Raw genomic sequence first — 18,501 nt, 5'->3', positions numbered from 1 at the left:
ATACTGCCTTACTCTCATCAGGCCCTCCTGTGCCCTAACAACACCAAAGTCTGCAAGAAGACAAGCGTGGGGCAACAATGAGGAAATTGTGTCATGTTGCCTGACCAGGAAGTTGAGGTGACCAGCCCCAAGCTTGAACGGAAACTTTTTAGTGGTTGGGTTGGGTTCTTTCTTTTAAGCAGGCAGATTTAGGAAATGCAGACGTGCCATCCACAGAGCAGCTAGCAGAAGAAGCCAAGGACTAGGGGCCATCCAGGATAACTGGATCCCCAGAACGAGGGCGTGGCTGGACAGAACCACAGAGAAGAGGAGCAGCTACAGGGGAGCAAGCCAGGAAGATGGTGGGAAGCCAAAGAAACCTATATTGTGCTCAGAAAGGGCACTTTGTCTAAGTGCCCAGAACTGGCCACACCACTAAAGAGAGGATGCTACAATACCCTCAATGCTGGAATGGTAAAATAAGCACTGTGACCTGTCCATATATTCAACTTCCTTATTTAAATATGATGTTCCCTCCTGGAAGAAGGTATGACATCATGGCTAGAATGTTAGACATGAAGATAATTTCGATTTTGTTTCAGATACTTATTAGCAGCCCGATCTTGGCCAAGTCACTCAATTTTATTTGTATCATCTTTATAGTGGGAAATCATAATAGAACCTAATCCATGGGGTTGTTGTGAAAAATAAATGATAACATATATAAAGAGTTTGCAAACTTTAAAAAACTACATAAAATGTTCTGCATCACTATTGATTAGACAAATGCAAATTAAGACAACTCTGAGATACTACCTCACACCTCTCAGATTGGCTAAGATGACAGAAAAACATAGTGATAAGTGTTGGAGGGGATACAGGAAAACTGGAACACTAATACATTGTTGATGGAATTGTGAACTGATCCAACCATTCTGGAGAGGAATTTGCAACTATGCCCAAAGGACTAGCAAACTGTGCATATGCTTTGATCCAGCAGTACCACTTCTGGGTCTGTACCCCAAGGAAATTATAAACGAGGGAAATGGACCCACATTGCAAAAATGTTTGCAGCAGCTCTTTTTATGGGAGCAAAGAAGTGGAAAATAAAGAGATGCCTATCAATTGGGGGAACTCTGAACATATGGGTATATGAACATAATGAAACATTATTGTTCTATAAAAATGATGAACAATCTGATTTTGGAAAGGCCTAGAAAGAATTACATGTACTGATTCTGAGTGAAACAAGAAAAACTAGGAATGCATTGTACAACAGCAAGAAATATGCAATAATCAACTATGAAAGACTTGATTCTTCTCAGTAGTTCAGGGATCCAAAGAAATCCCAATAGACATTGGACAGAAAATGCCATCTGCATCCAGAAAAAGGAGACTGAATGTAAATCAATACATGCTATATTCACTTTTTTTCCTGATTTTTTTTCTCTTTTGCTCTGATTTTTCTCTCCCAACATGATTTATAAAGCAATATGTATTAAAAAAATAAATAAATTTAATAGGGAAAAACCCTACATAAATATTAGTTCTTACTATTTCTTATGAATCCAAGTTTCCATGTCTCTTTTTGGAACCATTATAGTTTGGTTATCTCTTAATAGCCTATAGGTAAACACAGCCTGGTATCCTGAAAAGAAAGCTGGAGAGTCAGGAGATCTGAATTATAATTATGGCACTGTTCCTCTCTGGGTCTCAGTTTGCTCATCTGTAAAATGGAAGAAGGGCAACCTGGAGATGAAAGTTCAATGGTTCTGATGTCAGAGGGCTACATCTGTCACCTAGAACCTGTGTAACCTTGGGCAAGTCATACCTGTCTAAACCTGTTTCCTCTATAGTAAAATGAGATGGTTGGACTGACTGGTCCCTCCTGGCTCTTAATCTATGACTCTAACATTCTGTGGTTCTAGGGATTATTTACTAAACATTTAAAAAGCCAAGGTGACTTTTCCTCCTAGGTCTTGCCTCCCAAGGTATTCAACTAAAAATAATAACTGTCCAGGTATCACAGCTAGAATGGGTTTAAGTTTTAGATCCAAAGTCTGACTCCAATTCTTGAACTTTACTCAGGAGACTATGCTGTCCTTTATTAATTCAGAAAGAGTATTAAGTGCCTACTATGTGATGGGCATCATGTTAGGCACTGGGGATATGGAGAGGAAAAAAACTGAAATGTTTCCTGTTCTTTCTTCTATTATGCCTCTTCATTTTCTACTATTACAACTATCATCATCAGAGTTGAATTCAAAATCTTAAAAAAAAAACAAAACCAAGCAACATCAATAATAAATTTCAGTACCAAATAAAGGTTTGATGATTTTTTCTATTATCATTCTACTATGATGATGACAACAACTACTACTAGTACCACCACCGCCACCACCACCACCACTACTACTACTAGTACCACCACCGCCACCACCACCACTACTACTACTAGTACCACCACCGCCACCACCACCACTACTACTACTAGTACCACCACCGCCACCACCACCACCACTACTACTACTAGTACCACCACCGCCACCACCACCACCACTACTACTACTAGTACCACCACCGCCACCACCACCACCACTACTACTACTAGTACCACCACCGCCACCACCACCACCACTACTACTACTAGTACCACCACCGCCACCACCACCACCACTACTACTACTAGTACCACCACCACTACTACTAGTACCACCACCACTACTACTAGTACCACCATCGCCACCACCACCACTACTAGTACCACCACCACCACCACCACCACTACTAGTACCACCACCACTACTAGTACCACCACCACCATCACTACTATTACTACTATTACCACCACCATCACTACTATTACTACTACTAGTATCACCACCACTACTACTATTACTGCTACTAGTACCATCACCATTACTACTATTACTACTACTACCATTACCATGACCACCACTACTATCACCACCACCACTACTACTATTAGTACTACTACTACCACCACCACTATTAGTATTACTATTACCACCACCATTAGTACTACTATTCTATTACTACTATTACTACCACCACCATTAGTACTACTATTCTATTACTACTACTACCACTACCACCACCACCACCACCACCACCACTACTACTATTACTAGTACTACCATTACCACCACTGCTATTCTTCTGCTATTATTACTACCACCACCATTACTACTACTAGTACTATTCTACTATTACTACTATTACTACCACTACATTACTACCACCACCACTAGTACTACTACTCTACTACTACTAGTACTATTACTACTCTACTACTACTACTACTACTACTACTAGTACTACTCTACCTACTAGTAGTATTACTACCACCCCCTCCACCCCCCCTTCTTCTTCCTCCTCCTCCTCATTCCAGTACCAAATAAAGCTTTGGCACTTATCTGCTATGTAGTTTTGCCCACACCATCATTCTTCTTCATCTGTGCTGACATATTGTTAGCACATGCAAAGGATCCGGAATTTCAGAAATCACAATGATCGGAATTATGTCTGCAGAGGAGGTTCCCCCAAAGAAAACCAGCCTCCCAGAAGGTGAAAAGTTCACTCTCGAATGGGTTAAGAAAAGACAAAGGAGATTATATAAAGCTTGGTGTAGGAATCAGGAAGTTTTTTTGGGGAAAAAAAATGTGATAAGGAAAGACTATATTGAGAAATGCTGACCCAGAAAAGAAGGATCTGAAAATGCCAAAGGAAACTTTTTGACACAGATGTAGCATCATTTCTCCACCTCCTCTTCCCTTTCCCCCCTATCCCCCATCCCAGTGTAGAGTTTGAAAAGGAAGAAATGAATTCATCATAATTCTTAAGACAAGCACGTCTGATGAGCACACACATACAAAAATGAAATAAACTAAGATAATCTTCTCTGTTGGAATTGCTTAATGGAAGCTGCCTGATGAAAACCACATCTGAAAATACTCACTCAGTGATGAGGAGCTATTTCAAGATGTGATCAGAGGCAGTAGTTGCAGAGGAGTTTACATTTGGGGCTCATGGTTAGCTTGTTGTTCTTGTTCTTCGGAAAGATTTTGAATTCAACCAGATGGGCCCTACCCGGCCATTTGTTTCAAATTTAAATTCAATCCAAGAAATATTTATTGGACACCTGCCCAAGGGCAAGGCCCAGTATTTGGTACTTTCCCCACCTCCACCTGCCTAGTGGCCCATCAAGGGAGTCAAAAATAATTGATAAAAACAAAATGGATAACACAGAAGCAAGGAGGGTTGAAAATGGCCAGGCAAGATAGGAGAACTGTAGAATTTTCTTTCAATGAAAAGAATCACAGAAATCTTAGAAATGGAATATCCCCTTGGAGGAAGTGTGACATAGTACACAGAGCTCTGGCCTGGGGTGTCAGAAAGAAATTGGGTTTTATTCTTATCTTAGACTATTATTATGGTACCCTGGACAAATCGCTAAATACTTCAGTTTCCTCCTTTTGTAAAATGACCTGGAGAAGGAAATGGCATACGCTAGTATCTTTGCCAAGAAAACCCAAATAGTGTCATAAAGAGTTGGACATAGCTGAAATGACTGTAAAACAACAATCAGTTTTGGTGAACTAGAGAAAAGGGAGATTTTTCTTTGCTTACAGTAACAGATTTGAAAAAATGCTGTAATGATAACTCATATTTATAAAGTTCTCCAAGTTTTGCAAAATGTTCTCTTCATAACCTCCCTGTAAGGGATGTACATGTATTAGTGCTGGATCACACAAATAAACAAACTGGCCAGGCAGTGATTTGGTTCTAGTGACTTATCACTGACATGCTCAGTAATGTTAGAACTCTCCTTTCTAGCCAGGGCAGTACCCTCTTTCAGTATTAATATCATCACTCCAACTTTACAAATACAGAAATTGAGGCCCCTGGGAGGTTAAGGGGCTTGTGCCTAAGGTCTTCTAAATATTAAGCCTCAGAAGCTAAATTTTAATTCTCTGTCTTTGGGCAGCTAAGTATCAAAACGGACAGCATACCAGGTCTGGAATCACAAAGATTCGGCTTCCTGAGTTCAAATCTGGCTTCAGACACTGACTGGCTGTGTTACTCTGGGCAAGTCACTTACTCCTAATTGCTTCTTCATCTGTCAAATAAGCTGGAGAAGGAAATGGTAAATCACTCCCATACCTTTGCCAAGAAAACTCCAAATGGGGTCAGGCAGAGTTGGACACAACTGAAAAATGACTAAAAAACACCAACTGCTGTCTCTAAAGTCGGTGCTATAAAGACCAAGTCACAATGGGCAATAGAAGGGTGAGGGAGAAAATACACTAGCAATCCAACAGATTTAGAGTGAGTTGTATTTGATTTTTACCTAATGGAAAACCTTAGTAAGCTGGTCAGGGAGCCAGCTGCGACTGACTTTCTCACAACGGGTCCTTAAAAAGCAAAACCAAACCAAACCAAAAACACCTACCATGTCCCCTGCTTCCTTTCTCCCTAGCAGGACTGGAGTGAGTCAAGCACCAGGACAGAGGTAAGTGACTGGGGTCTCATGCCTCACGAGTGCCTCGCTACTGAATGGAAGGCATCTCAGCCTGGGGGAAAGTCAGCATGCAGACCATCCAGGAATGGATGGGTGTGAGATGCCCCGACCACATAAACAAGCAAACTGGCCAGACAGTGCTTTAGTTCTAGTGACTTATCACTGACATGTTCAATAATGTGAGCCCCCCACCCTTTTCTAGCCAGGTCAATACTCTCATGCAGTCTCTGCCAGACATCTTCCCCCAGCAGCTTTCATTAAACAGGGCACTAGGGAGCTCCAGAAATAATGGAGCCTGAAGAGAGTACTTTGTCTCTGTGATGATTTAGATTAAAATTTAATTGGGATTTGGGATGGAAAGACAGTCCTTTCTGAGCTTCTGGTAGGCTATAAAGGCTGCCAAGCTTACTCTGAGCACAAAGGAGGGGGGCTGAGTGGACAGAAGTTTTCTGTTGTATGAGGAACCTTATTCTGTCTTCCTCCTCTCCTCCCCTGCCCCCATTCTCATTTCCAAAGAATTCCTTTCATTTCACATTCACTGTAAGTAACAGACCTTAACCTTGACAGAAAGGGTGGCCAATTTTGCAAAGAGTGTGGGGATCATTAGCTATGAAGGCCCCAATGGCCTGCAAAGGACTGTTCTGGAGACTGCTCAATTCTGCAGTGGCTCACAGCAAATACTAACTAAGGCCCAGATGCTGCTGGGCTCTTAGATGTGTCCTTGGAAAGCAGAATAGTAAAAATCTCTTTTTAAACTTAGGCTAGGAAGCAGGACTCTGCACTGACTTATGGGTTAACTTTTGGAATAGGCTGTGAATGCATCTACCCCTGGCCTGAGAGCTCTGGGAAAGTGGGGGTTGGGAAGCAAAGATTCTACTGTCTAAAAAACACATATCTCATCACCTAAACAAAAGCATTTGGTCTTAAGAGAACACAGCCATTAACTTAAAAGTGGGAAACGAAGAACACTTGGCTGGCAGGAGCAGCTCAAGGGCTCCATGGATGGAGAAAGATTCTCCTTTGGACTATTACTAGCTGTGTGATTCTGTAAATAGCTTAACTAATCTCTCTTAGCTTGTGACTTGAGGGGAGTGTTTTGAGGCAGAGAGACTTACTACAATAAATTTTACAAATTCTCCATTTGTAAAATGGGGGTATTATCTCCCATGATTTTGAAGATCAAATCAGGTAACATCTTTTCATAAACTTTAAAAGTTTTATGCAAATACTAGCTCTTATTGTAGTTACTCCAAACTTCCTAGAATAAAGCCCCAGCTAGGTCACATTGCTCTTGTCACTGTTCACAAAACAAACAAATTTTTAAAAAAATCTATATTCCTAAATTAAGCAATCCTGAATGCTTATAGTATTTAGGTCACTGAGCAGCAGCAGACACAACACACACACACACACACACACACACACACACACACAGAGAGAGAGAGAGAGAAAGAAACAGAGACAGACACAAAGAGAGAACATTACTTTTCAGGATTTGGTGTTTCTAGGTAAAAAGACTCATGGAAACCAATGGGAGAAGTGATATTCTAAATCTTTCAAATCTATATACTTCAAACCTATGTACTATAAGCAGGTCCAAGATATCTTCCCCACACTAGTTCAACCACACATACCTCAGGTGGCATCCCTTCTGCTTTAAGGGAAATGACAGGGACAGATCGGCTCCTAAGGAAAAGCACTGATGACCATGTAGAAGATGGATGACAGAAGGAGGTGACTTGAAGAAGGGAGACCAGATCTCTAAAATAATGCAGGCAAGAGATGGTAAGAGCCTGACCTACTGTAGTGGCAGCATGAGCAGAGAGAAGTGAGATCTGAGAGGTATTTTGGAAATTGAAACAACAGGAATTAGCAGCTGACTGGATACTGCTGGGTAAGAGGAAAGTGTCAAGGATAAAGAAGTTATGAGCCTGCCTGCTTATCTTTGATAGAAATAGAGTAGTGTGGAAGAAGGGTGGGTTGGGAGGAAAAAGAATAAATTCTGTTTTAGACATGTTGAGTTTAAGATGACATCCAGTTTGAGGTGTCCAATAGGCAACTGATGATGTGACACTGAGGCTTGGGATGCTAGGATTACAGCTATAGACTTGTAAGCCATCAGTATTTTTTGTTGTTCAATCATTTTTCAGTTGTACTGATTCTTTGAGACCCCGATTGAAACATTCTTGGCAAAGATACTGGAGTGGTCTGCCATATACTTCTCCAGCTTATTTTATGATGAGAAAATTGAGGCAAACAGTGTTGAGTAACTTGACAAAGGACATATAACTAGAAAATGTCTAAGGCCACATTTGAACTCAGGTCTTCCTGACTCCAGGCGTGGTACTATATCCACTGCACCTGCTAAGCGCGTGAGCCATCAGTAGATATGATAATTAAAGCCATGGGAGCTGAGAGGTCACCAAGAAAGAATGTGTAGACAGAAAAGAGAAGAGGATCCTGGACAGAGTCTTTGGGGATCATATACAGTTTGGGAAGGTGATCTGGATGATGAGCCAGCAAGAGAGACTGAGAAAGGAATAGTCAGGGAGAGGAGGAGAAAGGAGATGAGGAAAGGAGGAGGGGAGGAAGAGAGAAAAAGAAAGAGAGAGTGAGAGACACAGAGTGAGAGAAAGAGAGATGGGGAAGGAGAGAGAGGAAGAGAAAGAGAAAGAGGGAAAGAGATATAGAGAAAGACAGAGAGAGAGGACGGAGAGAAAGAGACAAGAGACAGAGAGGAGGAAAAGAGAAAAAGAGGGAGGAAGGAAGAGAAGAATGAAGGGAGGGAAGGAAAGAGAGGGAAGGAAGGAGGGAAAGGAGGGAGAGAAAGGGGAGAGAGAAAGAAAAAGAGGGGGAGATGGAGAGGGATGGAAAGAGAGAGAGGGAAGGAAGGAGGGAGGGAGAGGAATTGAGAGAGAATGTCAGAAAATCCCAGACAGCAAAGAGTATTCCACATCTACCCAGCCCACCTTCTCATATCTCCCAGACAAGATCTACTCACCACAGTCTGTTGAAACAGTCAGCTCAACTGTCAAATGCAGTAGAGAGGTTGAAAATGACGAAGGCTTGGAGCCCCCTCTCCCTCATCAGATGTGACAGTTGAGATAGCACTGTTCACTTCGGAGAGAACACTTTCAGTCAAGTGATGAAGCAAGAAGCCAGCCTGCAAAGGGTTGAGAAGGGAGAGGAAAGGAGGTGCAGGCAGTGACTAGAGACAGCTTTTTCTCTTGGAATTTGGCTGAGAAAGGGGAGAGAGATATCAGATGACAGCTTGAGGATGGATGGAGCAGAGTCAGGACTATTTGAAGGCAGTAAGAAAGGAACAGAGAGAGAGAAAGAGAGGGAATGACTAGGATTGCAATCTGCTGGAGAAGGCAGGAAGGAATGAGATGGAAGGCATATGCAGAGAGAAAGGTGGCTTAGGCAAAAAGGGCTGCCTCCTCAGAGGTTCAGGGAGAGGAGAGAGTGGGAGAGGATGTCAAGAGGTGAGAGGAGAGAAAGGGAGAAAAGAGAGGTCCTATCAAAGGCCCTCTATTTTCTCAGTAAACAGGCAAAGACTTCAGCTGAGGAGGAAAGAAAGGAGGTTTGGGAGACTTGGGGGAAGAAGAGAATTTTCAATGCCAGGATATGGTCCTCATTCTCAAGGGAAGGGAATAGAAGATTGAAAAGGGTTCAACTTACACTCTGGTTTTTTTTAGAGACTGTTGGAAGTGACAGCATTTAGTCATCTAGTTTAACGCTTCTTAAAACTTATTTTTCCACTTGAGACCCCTTTTTGCCCAAGAAATTTTTATATTGGGTATGCAAATCAAACATTCACTGATCATAAATCATAGTTTTTTTAATTTTCCAAATTTATTTTATTTGAAGAAATAGAATAAGCAAAACAAAAAGCAGAAAAGCAATAAAGAGCAAAATGAAACAAAACAGAAGAGAACATTATCACGTACCCAGCAGAACATCAGGGAGGATTCAAAATATATGACAACAAATACCAAATTATTAGTAGAAAAAATTATATTCATAAGTATCTGCCTTTTCTTTACATCTCTGTAAATTGTTCTTTTGTTCTCTTCTGCTCAACTTACTTTATTCTTTTCTCTCCCCTTTCATCCCCCCTACCATCCCCAAGCAGCTATAGTTAAAGATATATTCATATATACATATACACATATATACATACACACAGACACATACATATCTCCCTTTCATCCCTGCCACCATCCCCAAGCAAGCTACAGTTAAGATATATTTATGTATACATATGGAGATATATACATACAAACACAAATTCACACACACACACTCACACACACACACACACACTACATATACATATCTTTCCTATTCTTGCTGACTCAATTCTGCTCCATAACTTGCACTGCTATTATTTAATCTCCCCCCACCCAGAGATCCTTCCTTTGTCTTCTTCCCTCACCCTTTGCTTCCCCATCCACCTATCCCTCTCCCCTTAATAAATCATAATTTTGCAACCCCTGTCTTCAGTTACAAGATCCTGGGATTACAACCCAGTTTAAGAAGCTGGGATCTAGTTCACCCCTATACCTATGGACATCAAGAGAATCTGCTTCCCAATACATTAAATTTGCCCTAGAAGGAGACAGCATCCCACAATAAAATAATATATTCTAATATATAATAATATATTCTAATCTCTTAACACTTTATGAAGTTCTTATATTTTTCACCCAATTCTCTTCTGCTGCTATATAAAAGCTAGCATTTCACTGAATGACATTAGTATACCCAGAATTAGGGTCAGGACCACAAGGGCAGCTTCTTCAATTCAACATTTACTAATATCCACCAGCACATATCAACAAAGCACAGTTTCCAGGCTTAATTCACAAAAGGACTTTATGATTCCTTCTCTCATTTTAAGTCTCAAATGACTTGGTTTTATTTATTTATGGGAACGGTGGTGGTGGGAGTGATGGTAGTAATACATTTTCTCTATTTACTTGCCACACATTTAGTTTCCCACTTGTAGAACACAAGCACCCTTAGGGCAGGGCCTCTTTAGTTTTTGTCTTTGTAATCTCAATGATCTAATTTTGTGCCAGGTCTAAAGAAAGAGTTTATTCGATTGATTTAAAATTGAATTAAATTGGAGATCCTTTTGGGCTTTCAAAACAATCCTAGAATCCCAGGCTGTGGAAATGCAGAACCACAGCCCACCTAAGGGCTTGGATCAGATGTCCCACACTGCAATAGATCCCCACAAAGGAAGTAGTCTCTTCTTGGGAGAGCTGTAATTAAATAAGGGGGAAACAGACTCTTGCTGATGTGTTCGCTTGAGGACATGAAGCTGTCACACCCAGAGTTGGTCAGTCATACAGGGTGGCCTGCCAATTTCTACAACAGCAGACCTTCATGTCACCATGCTAGGGGGGTTTTATAGGGACACAGATTGGGGCCAATGAGAGAGAGAGAGAGAGAGAGAGAGAGAGAGAGAGATGAAAAGAGAGGGGGAGAGATGGATAAACAAATAGAGAGAAACAGAGACAGACAGAGGTAAAGAGAGGGGGGGAAAGGAGAGGGAGAGGGAGGGATGGACAGACAGATTCAGAGATAGAGAGACAGAGACAGAGATAGATTAAAAAAAAGAGAAAGACAGAGACAGAGTGAGTGTGAGTGTGTATAAGGGGGCAGAGTCATATATATATATATATATATATATATATATATATATATATATATATATATATGAAGCTGTTTTCTTGTCTCTGAATGGTGCCCATGAAAACCAAGCACTCTATACAAGAAGTTCAATTTAGCCTGAAGAAAAATCATAATTTAGGTCAAGCTTTTACAAGGTAGAATTAGAATTAGAAGTAGAAGTGATGCTGGAGATAACCCAGGCTAGTCCCCTAGCTCCCACTTCACAAATGAAGAAAACAGAGGCCAAGAGAGGAGGAATGATTTGGCTAAATAAACTTGGGGAGTAGGTGGGCTGAGTCAATATGGTCTTTTCACTACAATATTCTTCCTTCATGTATTAGTTTTAGGCCCCTGCTTCCAAACAAGATTATAACTAACTCATCCAAGACATCTCCTTTCCTTTTCTCTATAACTTTGTTGGATTATTCTTCCCCTACTCCCCAGATACTCTTCTTTCATTTTGGGATTTCATAACCCTCCATGTTGTATTCCCTTACCCAAGTGTCTCCCCAAAACTCTGTTCTCTATTCCAGTTTTCTTCCGATGAGTAGCTACAGTCAACACAGAATTGAGTGCCAGGTATACTGAGTCACCTCCATTCTGGACACAGAAAATGACAGAAACATACCTTTGTTGTTCTTACCATTTCAAGTTTTTACTCTCAAAAGAAGGTGACTTCACCAAATGAGCTCTGCCTGGGTAAAAGGGTAGAAGGGGGTGATCTTTAATCTACTTTATGTATCCTGTATTTATTTACATTAGGATGTAAACTCTGAATAAAGGCAGGGACTGCTTTTGCTCAGTTTTCTGTATCTCCAGAGCTTCATACAGGGCCTGGCCCTTGACACACATGTACAGATAAATACACTGAATTGCTTTTTATGAAAAATTTTTTTCACTTTTATTATGTTCTTCCTAATATCTCTTCCACCTCCAGATGCTTCGAGTTATAATCCCTCAGTTTAGCCTACTCTCTATTGTAACCTGGCACAACGAGCAATCAAGCTTTGTCTCTGACAAACCAAATCAAGAAAGAGAAATCAGGACTCCAGGCACCCAGGATATCAGAGTTTGCAAAGACCGGTCCCACACTGACTTGGATGTCTCTCCTCCTCTCTACCTAGAAATTTCTTTTACTAGTAGACACTTGGCCAGTTCAGCACTCTATAATGCTACTGAAGGACTGAGCTATTAACTGGACTCAGTGCTAAAAGCTGCTTCTAACTTTCAGCCCTGGTCCTTACTCTGAGCACATGTCTAGCTGGATCTCTTAGCTCCGGGAATCTAGCTCTTTACCTTCTGAATTGTTCTCTTTAAAGAACCATCTCTTTTCCTGAAGCTGGAAGCTGCCGTCTCTCAATGGTTCACTTTCCCTGGACCTGCAGAACCAAGATCACAATTCGCAAGAATGGCCTTGCAAAAATCCTTTCCCCACCATCTCTGAACATCCAGGGCCTTTTGTTTCTTCATTTGTAAAATAGGGATCGTCACAGTATCTGCCCGCCAGAGTTATTGTGAAAATCAAATGAGATAATAATTGTGAAACAATTAGCAAACTCCTGCATAACAGTAAGCGCTGTATAAATGTTAGTTATTATTATTATTATTATTACTAGTTGAGTGACACTGGACATGTCATTTTGCCTCCGTCACCTCAGTTTTATCAATTACAAAGTGGACATCATCATTACACTCAGATAGGTGAAGATCAAATGAGGTCCTATTTGTATTGCATTAGTGTCTACTTAATGCCTGGTACATCCTAGGTGCTTAAAAAAAGTTTGGTCCTACTCTCTCTTCCTGTTCTTTCAAATATTATCTTATTTATTTTTCTGTATTCAGCATTTACTAAAGTAAATCACTACCATTCTTTTCAATTATGCATCTGGAATTCTTATCTCTCTGTTCCTATAAGCCCAAAAGGGTTGAGACTATGTCAGTCAATAACAAAGACTACTCTTTGTACCATGTTGATCTATGTTGCTTTTGTATGAACCCTAGTACAGAACTGTGTTCAAAATGACAATAAAGGCTTTTTGATAATGAAAATCTTAACTCTTAAATGGTTGCCTTAGATTATGAAAGGGGAAGCTCCATCCTCTGGTAACAATCCCAAATCATCCATACCCTCTCATCCTGTATGATCCTTAACCTCCCCCATATTTCCATCAATCCTCCATGGACATTTACCCATGAGAGAGTCCTTGTTCTGGTACTTTACTGTCCAATGCAACACTTGGTCTATTAAGTTACTCTCTTTCAATATGATGGGTCTCTACTTCCTTTTCTGATCCTATATGTTCTTGAAAACACCATAAAAAAGGTTAAACACATGCTTTGTAGTGTCCATCTTTAGCCTAAAATGCTTATGATCAAAGCATCAGAATATAAACCATTTAAGAGTAGATACTATTGTGCTCTAATTTATTAATCCTTTAGTGCTTAGAATAGCAGTATAAACATACTAGATGCTTAAGAAATGTTTGTTGGATTAATTGTTAATCGTGAGAAAATCTTGCCCAATGTGACTAATAGCATATTGTTTAAAATGTTTCATTTCTCCCAGGTTGAACTTGTATTATTTCAAGTGATCTGAAAAAGTTTTCCCAAAAAAGGACCACCCCTGATTTTACAGATAAAGAAACAGAGGCCAAGTGCCTCCTAAACAATTCTGATTGTTATATTCATTGAATTAATTTGATTTATGAAATGCTTTTTCACAGATGCATCATGATGGCAGGAGCCCAATAAACAAGATGCAGACAACAAACAGCTAATAACTTTTGAGTAGGAGTCAAAGGACTTGGGCAGTTTTTCCCAAAACCTTTTGGCTAAGGTCAAGTGCAAACAACTCAAAGAGATGAAGAAACTGCTTCAGCTTCTGCTAATTAGCAATGGGCTTGGGCAAACTCACTCTTCTCTAGACCTCTGCTTCTTCATTTCTAAGATAAGGATAAAAATTTAAGAAGTTGCTTATTTTGAAACTGCAGATCAATTAACTCCTTAAATGCCAATATAGGCAAGAGTATGGGGCCAATAAGTGGTTCAGTGGAGAGAATACTGGACATGGAAAAAGAAAAAGTTGAGTTAAAATCCAGTCTCAAATATTCCCCAGCTAAATAATTTTAGGCAAGTCATTTAACCCTGCTTGCCTCAATTTACTCATCTGTAAAATGAGCTGGAGAAAGAAATAGCAAATCACTCCAGTATCTCTGCCAAGAAAACCCCAAATGGGGTCATGAAGAATCAGAATTAACTGAACAATAGGGAAATGCAGTCTTCATCTTTAAGCCTTGATTGTGACTGTGAAAAAAAAAAAAAAGAGTTCAAATCAAAGACAAAATTCTAAGAAAGATGTAAATGGAAAATTACAGGTAATCACTGCTGGTGTTAGGTCAGCCTCATGTTAGGATTTTGAGCTCTACATATATGGCAGAGGTAAACAAAAAATATACGTAACATACAGTAATACATAATATACAGTAAAATATTCACAGCCACATGTGTGTGGGGAACATTATTCTCATGCAGGATGGCCTGAAGTTTAGAGAGGAAAAACCAGAGGGGAGAAAAAACAAAACCCAACAACTTGTTAACAATTAGCAACCTAAGAGATTTTCTTTTCTTTTCTTTTTAAAATAATATCCTGGGAATGGAGAGAGAGAATAGCACTAGGAGGCTTCCTGTAGGAGAGATAATCAAAACAATCCTGTGGAGAGAGTCTCTCTGGCTAGGGAGCTCAAAAGCAATTTACAAATGTGGGAATTCTCATAATTTCCCCATATGGGAATCCAGAAAGGAGGGCAAGTATAGTGTTATTCCCATTTTACCGATGAAGGAAATTCAAGCAAAGCTCTCAGATATTACTCTGGAAAGAAAGCCAATTCTGAACTCCAGTAACAATGCTCTAATCTCAAATTCCCGAAAAACCTCTCACCTTGTCCTCGGGGAATATCTCTTTATGCTGGGAGATTCTGGTATGCTGTCTCATGTTTTGAAGCCCAGAGGAAATCAGGAAGAATGCCAGAAAAAAAGAGGGAAGGCAGTGCAGTCTCTTGGCTCCTGCACAAAACTGAAGGACCAGGAAGAAAGTAGGAAAAGGGAATAGGCCTTTTGCACCATTCTACAACTGTCCAAACCTGGCCAGGTAGATACAATTGAAACCCAGCCCTAACTACAATAAGGAATATCATTTTCTCCAGCTAAAAAAGAATAAAAAGTTAGGGGAGGTGTGTCTTTCTATTTAATATCCCAAGAAGGCAATCCTTCAGTAGCTACATTGGTGTGAGCTCCCCATGGACTACCAAGGAAAGTCAATAAACATTAATAAAGCACCTACTATTTGTGCTAAAGCACTAGGGATACAAAAAAGGGCAAAAAACCAGTCCCTGCTCAGAGTGTAGTGGGGAGATAATATGCAAGTAACTATGTACAAACAGGATATGTGCACACACACAGGGACACACAAATATATACCAAACACATCAGCACATGTGTACACACATACTTACATACATGTATATACACATTTCTACTACACACATATAAATATGGGATAAAGAGGATAAATTACAAATAATTATCAGAGGGAAGGCACTAGAATTAAAGGGGATGGGGAAAGGCTTACTGTAAAACACTGAAAAACCAAGAGGTCATAACCATATCTTTTTCAAATCTTCAGATCTTTCAGAGCTCTAAACACTGCAGGGTGTTAACTGTTAAATTCAACTGAATTCTAAGTGGAAACCACAGACAAACTTTTCATAACAGAAAGGTGATCCTCATATACAGTTAGAAATAGGAACCTATGCTCCTCTCAGTTCCGTCTCCTCTTATTCATTCCTTCTTTGAGGACCATTATGCATTTCAATTATTTTCATATGCAAGGACCTCCCTCCCCCCCATAAGAGTCATCCTATTAACAAGCAGCTCAAGATTCTAAGCTTTCTCCATCACTTTTTAGCACCAATCTACTGTGAGGGAAAAAAAGAAATTCAGATTCTAAAAAGTATCCTGAGAGTAAAGTATCCTCTTTGGATGGAGGATGCAGGAAATCCTCTTGAAGCCTCAGGATGAAAAAGCTAAGACCAATCAATCCTAAGGTCTAGACGACAAGTCTACAGAGAATCAAAAAACCCTTGTCCAACACTCATACTAGCCATTCCTCTCATTATGGAAGTTCTCTCAATTCTTAGGACCACTACCTTAGCTCAGACCCTCATTCTCTTGATCTCCTGGATTACTAACAACAGCCTGCTAACCTTCCTTCCCTTTCTCCACTCTTCTTGTGCACTGATGCCAGACTCATCTTCCCAATGCTCAACTCTGAAAATGCCATTCCTCTACCTGTTGTCATTCAATGTGACTGACTCTTCATGACTCCATGGACCAGGGGTCCTCAAACTTTTTAAATAGGGGGCCAGTTCACTGTCCCTCAGACTGTTGCTGGATCGGACTATAGTAAAAACAAAACTTTTGTTTTGTGGGCCTTTAAATAAAGAAACTTCATAGCCCTGGGTGAGGGGGATAATTGTCCTCAGATGCCGCATCTGGCCCACGGCTGTGGACCATCCACATACTGTCCATGGGGTTTTCTTGGCAAGGATATTAGAGAAATTTTCCATTTCCTTCTCCAGGGGATTCAGGCAAATAGTAAAGTCACTTGCCCAGGGTCACCCAGCTAATTACCGAAGCTATATTTGAACTCAGATATTCCTAATTCCAATACTATCACTAATCTACTATACCTCCCAGTTAACTTTCAAAACATATCCAAGTTTTTTTTTTTAATTTAATAGCCTTTAATTTACTATATCCAAGTTTTTTAGCCTTATCTTCAAGACCCTTCCTGACTCAGCCCTAGTCTTCTCCAGCATTATTTCCATATTCTCTGCCCCTACACGTGGAGAAATCCCTACATAAAGAGAAAGAACTCTACTAAAGAAATGTTTTCCTACTTTTTGCTACTATCTTACACAGATGTCTGAAGTACCCACCTTTTCTCTGTCTTAGGCTTTTAGAATGCTAGTTGTTGTTTAAAATCTAATTCTGCCCACTAACTCACACCTTTTGCTTCTCTGGAATTTTTTTTTCAGAATTCACAATAACGTATGCCCCTTTTAAGGGCTTATCCAATCAAATTAGGGTAATTCATGTGTCAGAATTGTATTCTGTCCTAATGCCCCTGACTACTTCATTCACCCCTAACCTCTTTTTCCTAGTCAGGATACTTAGTTTATAAGTAACCAGTATGAAGGAGCAAAGTAGCAAATAAGATTGTAGAGGGAACCACAGGAAGTCACATACAAACCACTCCATATATCAAAGGAGCATAATTTACAAACTGTATCATATAGTAACCAAAATTCAGATGCTTGATAACACGTGCCAAATTGCACAAGAGTTCTTGATCTAGGATATGTAACTCCCAGACAAATTCCAGACCTCCGAAATTGCACACCAGTGGAACATCAAAAAGTGCTGATAACTTTGAGACGATTTGGCTACATTAATGAACCAATCCCCCAAGATAAGATTTTAAACTCATGCCTTGCCCTTCTCTCCCCCCCCCCCCCAGCCAAGGATTCTTCCATCTCCTAAGAGTCCATGTGGATGGACTAGAAGTTGACTTCAAGTTAAGGATATGTAAGTGACTCATCCTCATCCCATCCTCTTCATCTTGCTTTGTCAGGCTGCCTGTGTCTCTTCATCATCCCATTCCCCTGTCCTTTTGCCTCTGAACCTCTTTCACCACTTGTCTCTGCTTTCATGGTTTTTTTGCCTCCATACCATTTATGCTTAATTAAAATGTGTTTGTTGTTCTGTTTCCCAATGACAGTTGTCAACAGTACTGAAAGAAACAAGTATGTTTCTCTCCATTTCATAATTTCACAATTTCTTAAATTAATTAAAAATCAATGTGGAAAGCACACAGTTCCTGGTACAGAGTAAGCATTTAATAAATATTTGTTTCCTTTACTCCTTCTCCCCATCTATAGTCTATCTCTTCATGTATAGAAACCTTTTCTCCCCAGAAAGCTAAATTCTTTGAGAGGAATTAGGTCTTAGTCATCTTGATATCTCCTGGAAATTATACCCTCTCTTTATACTATTGCCCACAAAAGGCTTTGGACGTTCCCTATAAATACTTGTAGAGAATAGAAATTTCTGACATTTAAATATAGGAACATCTATAAAAAGTGCTTCTTGTTGCTCATTCCATGCCCTCCTCCCAATTTTATGTCCAACTTGTTTGCAATTGTCTATCTTACCTACCATTGGAAAGAACCCTGAATTTA

General features: G+C 40.1%; 1 protein-coding gene across 2 annotated transcripts in view; it reads right to left on the bottom strand.

Annotated features, from left to right (window-relative positions):
* The window catches only part of UBASH3B (ubiquitin associated and SH3 domain containing B), a 160,593-nt gene that overhangs the window by 81,970 nt on the left and 60,122 nt on the right, over positions 1-18,501 (bottom strand). The window lies entirely within an intron of this gene.

The sequence above is a fragment of the Sarcophilus harrisii genome, chromosome 3 (genome assembly GCF_902635505.1).
Source record: "Sarcophilus harrisii chromosome 3, mSarHar1.11, whole genome shotgun sequence".
Classification (NCBI taxonomy): Eukaryota; Metazoa; Chordata; class Mammalia; order Dasyuromorphia; family Dasyuridae; genus Sarcophilus; species Sarcophilus harrisii.
Note: the sequence above shows the minus strand (reverse complement) of the source record. Positions and strands in the feature narration are given on the sequence as shown.